The following is a 5,843-nucleotide window of genomic DNA, read 5'->3' on the forward strand; positions in this document are numbered from 1 at the left end:
TGAACGATACAACATTTGACAAAGTGCCTATTGGCTTCTGTCTCGGGTTCTTCGGCCGACGTTCATCTGATGATTTTACTGACGTTTCGCCAGCACGAGTGGCTGGCACTGTCAAAGCTTCACCCTCCACTGCTGGTGGTGGACTGGAGCCGAGCTTTTTTTTTTTTTTTTTCTTTTTATGCACTTGTAGTCCGGGGTGATATGTTACAATACAGCATCACCGGTCTATTGCGGTCTAACTGTGTTGGTGAGGCAGTAAATTTCCACAGGGCAGTGACTGCGTCACTGCAATTCACTTTGGAGGTGTGGCGGTGGGACTTGTAGTCCCGTACCACCCTCTGGAGCTCGCTGCCGCAGACTATATGACCTGGCGCGCCAACGTCCGAGGGCTTCTCCGTGGTCATTTCCGGTGCGGTTCTCCTCTTGCTACCTGCGACGGTCGTTCGCTGCAGTACAGGAAGCCAGGATCCGTTTACCTTAAGGCTTTCCTCTTTCTTTTCGAAGCTGTTCGTGTGTTTTTGTATTTCCACAGCTTCTCTGAACAAGCGGGTGTGATAATGCTTTTCTACAGCCAGAACTTCCGTGTCGGCGAATTTTATTACGTGGTCGGTCTCATCCAATGCCACGGCCGATTTCTCCACCTGTCCCAACATGAAATGTCGCTTATGTTCTTTGATCCTGGTGTTGATTGATCGTCCAGCCATTCCAACATAAACTTTTCCGTATGTGCATGGTATATGGTATATTCCCGACATTACAAGTGGGTCCCTTTTCTCCTTTGCCGATCTAAGACACTCTTTGATCTTCCTTGTCGGTTTAAAAATCGTTTTTACGCCGTGTTTCGCAATATAGGGCCGATTCTGTCCGTCACTTTGGGAATGTATGGCAGAAAGGCCGTACCCGACATTTCTTTTTCTGATTCCTTACTTCGTAGAGTTTTTGACTCTGTTACACTTCTAATATAATTTGTGAGTACCCATTGCTCCTCAGAACACTTTCCAGGTGTTGCATTTCGCGTTTGAGGTGCTGCGGCTCACATACACTCCTGGAAATGGAAAAAAGAACACATTGACACCGGTGTGTCAGACCCACCATACTTGCTCCGGACACTGCGAGAGGGCTGTACAAGCAATGATCACACGCACGGCACAGCGGACACACCAGGAACCGCGGTGTTGGCCGTCGAATGGCGCTAGCTGCGCAGCATTTGTGCACCGCCGCCGTCAGTGTCAGCCAGTTTGCCGTGGCATACGGAGCTCCATCGCAGTCTTTAACACTGGTAGCATGCTGCGACAGCGTGGACGTGAACCGTATGTGCAGTTGACGGACTTTGAGCGAGGGCGTATAGTGGGCATGCGGGAGGCCGGGCGGACGTACCACCGAATTGCTCAACACGTGGGGCGTGAGGTCTCCACAGTACATCGATGTTGTCGCCAGTGGTCGGCGGAAGGTGCACGTGCCCGTCGACCTGGGACCGGACCGCAGCTACGCACGGATGCACGCCAAGACCGTAGGATCCTACGCAGTGCCGCAGGGGACCGCACCGCCACTTCCCAGCAAATTAGGGACACCGTTGCTCCTGGGGTATCGGCGAGGACCATTCGCAACCGTCTCCATGAAGCTGGGCTACGGTCCCGCACACCGTTAGGCCGTCTTCCGCTCACGCCCCAATATCGTGCAGCCCGCCTCCAGTGGTGTCGCGACAGGCGTGAATGGAGGGACGAATGGAGACGTGTCGCCTTCAGCGATGAGAGTCGCTTCTGCCTTGGTGCCAATGATGGTCGTATGCGTGTTTGGCGCCGTGCAGGTGAGCGCCACAATCAGGACTGCATACGACCGAGGCACACAGGGCCAACACCCGGCATCATGGTGTGGGGAGCGATCTCCTACACTGGCCGTACACCACTGGTGATCGCCGAGGGGACACTGAATAGTGCACGGTACATCCAAACCGTCATCGAACCCATCGTTCTACCATTCCTAGACCGGCAAGGGAACTTGCTGTTCCAACAGGACAATGCACGTCCGCATGTATCCCGTGCCACCCAACGTGCTCTAGAAGGTGTAAGTCAACTACCCTGGCCAGCAAGATCCCCCATTGAGCATGTTTGGGACTGGATGAAGCGTCGTCTCACGCGGTCTGCACGTCCAGCACGAACGCTGGTCCAACTGAGGCGCCAGGTGGAAATGACATGACAAGCCGTTCCACAGGACTACATCCAGCATCTCTACGATCGTCTCCATGGGAGAATAGCAGCCTGCATTGCTGCGAAAGGTAGATATGCACTGTACCAGTGCCGACATTGTGCATGCTCTGTTGCCTGTGTCTATGTGCCTGTGGTTCTGTCAGTGTGATCATGTGATGTATCTGACCCCAGGAATGTGTCAATAAAGTTTCCCCTTCCTGGGACAATGAATTCACGGTGTTCTTACTTCAATTTCCAGGAGTGTATTTATTCTTCCTGCTCGCGTTACGAGCGTATTAATCATCCCTCTTTTCTGGCTCGGATGGTGGTTTGATAGTTTGTTCAGGTATCGGTCCGTGTGCGTCGCTTTTCGATACACGCTGTGTCCCACGTTTTCGCCATCCCTTGTGACCAGCAAATCTATAAATGGCAGTTTTATGTCCTTTTCTACTTCCATGGTAAATTTTGTGTTAGGATGGAGGCTGTTTTGAGTGTCTTAGGAAGTCACCGAGCTGTTCTTCATAAGAGCTCCACACAACAAAAGTATCATCGATGTATCTGTACCACACCTTAGGTTTGCAAGTCGCCAAGTCCAGTGCCTGTGCTTCGAAATGTTCCATGAAAAAGTTGACCACCACTGGACTAAGAGGACTACCCATAGCAACCCTTCCAGCTGTTCGTAGAAGTTGCTATTCCACGTGAACTAGCTCGTGGTGAGACAGGCATGGAAGAGCTTTGTGATGTCTTTCGGGAAAATGGAACTGATGTGCTCCAGAGCATCACTGAGTGGCACTTTCGTAAACAACGAAACAGCATCAAAGCTGACCAGGATATCGTTTGGTGCAAGTTTCAGTTTCTTCAGCTTCTCAATGAAATGTCCTGAGTCTTTTATGTATGTGTCGGTCTTCCCCACGTGCGGCTGGAGCAGAGAGGCCAAGTGTTTTGGCCAGGTTCTACGTCGGTGAGCCAGGAGCGCTAACAATCGGTCTTAGTGGAATGTTGTTCTTATGGATCTTAGGTAAGCCATACAGCCAAGGTGGTAGGACTTATGTGTTGCGCAGGTTTCTCTGTATGTCCGCCGGCAGAGAAGACGCCTTGACTAACCGATTCGTATTCCGTGTGATACGCTGCGTCGGATCTGCGCTTAGTTTTCGGTACGTCGTCGAATCTAATAGGTCTCGGATCTGTTGCTCATAATTTTCGGCCTTCATTACGACGGTCGCATTCCCCTTATCGGCAGGCAGTGCCAATATACCCTTGTCGGCGTTGAGATTCTTAATAGCTTGTACCTCTTCTTTCTTCAGGTTGCAAGCTGGTGGTTTTGCTCGGCGCAGTATCCTGGTTGTTTCAGTGCGTATTTCCTCTGCCCTTTCACAATGCAGGGTCCGAATGGCAGCTTAGGTATTGGGAATGATGTCCTCCATAGATATAGTTCTCGGGGTGATAGCGAAATTCCCTCCTTTTTGAAGAACATACACTTCCTCTTCGGTCAAATGTCGTTCAGTGAGGTTGACCACAGTGCGTGACATGTTGGGAATCACCTTGTCGGTCTGCTTCTGGCATCTTTCAAACTTTTTCTTCTGTCGCTCAGTGCAGAGCTCGAGTTCGTTCTGCATGCTCCTGTGTCATATGTCCAAGGACACTGAAACCATCCCTTTATATTATTTAGAAGTGGTATAACAGTCACTTCGTCCTCGATTTCGATAATGTTACGAACATTCGATATGTCCACATCATCTTCGTCCGACCATATAGTGCAATCATCTTTTATCAAGTAGAGAACTTCCTTGACACGTCTAGCTGTAATTCTTTGAAGATGAATATTCTTGATGAGCAAAACCTCTTGTTGGCTCTTATGTGTTTGCATATTTTGGTTAGATGCTTTGTATCATGAAAACTTTAGAGGACATGTCCATACGATCGTTTAAATGCGTCGACACTGGGGCAATAGCCGTCGTAGGGAACTTGCTTGAAATGCGATGAAGCTGGAAGATCCGAAGATCGCTGTAATTAACAGTGGAGAAAATTTACGTTCGGAGTAATCACTTTCTACGGATATGACGGGTATATTTTCGACGTGTAGAATTACCCGTACTTAATAAATATCTGGTAATTTCCAAGAATGATTGCCTATCGAAGTAGTGGGGCTTCAAACGATGCATATCGAACGTGCGATCCTAAATTGATCATGCGACTCTGGTGGCGGGCGTTATGAGTGTGTTTACGGTGGTCACTACAGCAACGACAAATACTCCCTACAGAGGGCAGTTTTCCTAGAGAGATGATACTCTCCAGTCTTGGCTGAACCCTGTACACCCCTGCCCCAACGCCTTGGTCTGTTTTCGACCCATAATTACTATGTTGTAAGGCTTGTCGAAGCAGTTGGGAGTTATTATGTAGTTGGCAGGCATTTCCCCAGCTATTTCTATATTTACCTCACTCACTATGTTAGGTGCGATTCTGGATATCCGAATGAGACCCAGTTTTTGCCAGTTTTAAGTCAATGTGCCCCAGCTCCTGCCTCCATCTTGACCCAAAGGTGAAGTGGAGGCATATCCAGCATGGCTTCCATTCCAGTGGTTGGTGTGCTGCTAATTCCATCCGTTACGGCTAAGCAGGCCAATCTCTGCACCTTAGCAAGCTCAATAGCAGCAACCCACTGTTCTACCTTCTTCTACCACACTACAGCCCCATAGGAAATCCTGGGTCTAAACTCTGTGGTTAATACCCAGTGCATGCCCCTGGGGCCTAGGCCCCAGTTTTTGCCACAAGCCCTCCTAGTACTCACTGGAGAACTTTTTGCCTTGGAGCAGATGCTCTTAATGTGAGGAGTCCAAGTTAGCTTCTCATCTAAGGTTACCCCTAGATATTTCATTATCCCCTTCACGGGTAGATTTTCATGGAAGAGCTTTAGATTCCAACTTGAGTGTTGAATATGTCTCTTCGTAAATGGCACCACAACAGTCTTCTTTGGATTAACTCTCAGATCCTGCTCAATGCACCATTTTTGCACAGTGTCCAATCCTCCTTGTGCCATATTCCTAACTGTATCAGTGAATTTGCCAAGTATTAATATGACAAGATCATCTGCATATCCTTGGCAGAAGCATTGTCTGGAATTTAGTTACTCAATGAGTTCGTTCACCACTAGATTCCACAATAGAGGAGACAAAACTCCTCCTTGAGGGCAATCTCTAGTGGTGTTAATTACCATCTTTTCATTCATGATGGTAGCCTCTACCTTTCTTCCACTAAGCATGGCCCTGGCCCACCTACATATAGTGGTCTGCTGCCCTTAGCATGGAATCGGAGGTCGTGTTACTGAAGGCCCCGTCGATATCCAGGAAGATGCAGAGGGCTATTTCTTGGAAGTGAAGTGTTTTCCACCTTCCCAAAGAGTTGGTGGAGAGCTGTCTCACATGATTTACCTGGTTGATATGCGTGTTGGTTCGAGTGTAGAGGGACCCTACTTAGCCTCCTCTCCCCAACATATACATTAACCAGTTTTTCCAGTGTTTTGAGAATGAAGGAGGACAGACTGATTGGTCTCATATCCTTGGCCTTGGTATGATCAGTTCTCCCTGGCTTTGGAATGAAGACAACCTGCACTGCCCTCCAAGCATTGGGAATCATTCCTACTGCTAGGCTAACCCTGAA

Source organism: Schistocerca piceifrons, chromosome 5 (assembly GCF_021461385.2).
Source record: "Schistocerca piceifrons isolate TAMUIC-IGC-003096 chromosome 5, iqSchPice1.1, whole genome shotgun sequence".
Lineage (NCBI taxonomy): Eukaryota > Metazoa > Arthropoda > Insecta > Orthoptera > Acrididae > Schistocerca > Schistocerca piceifrons.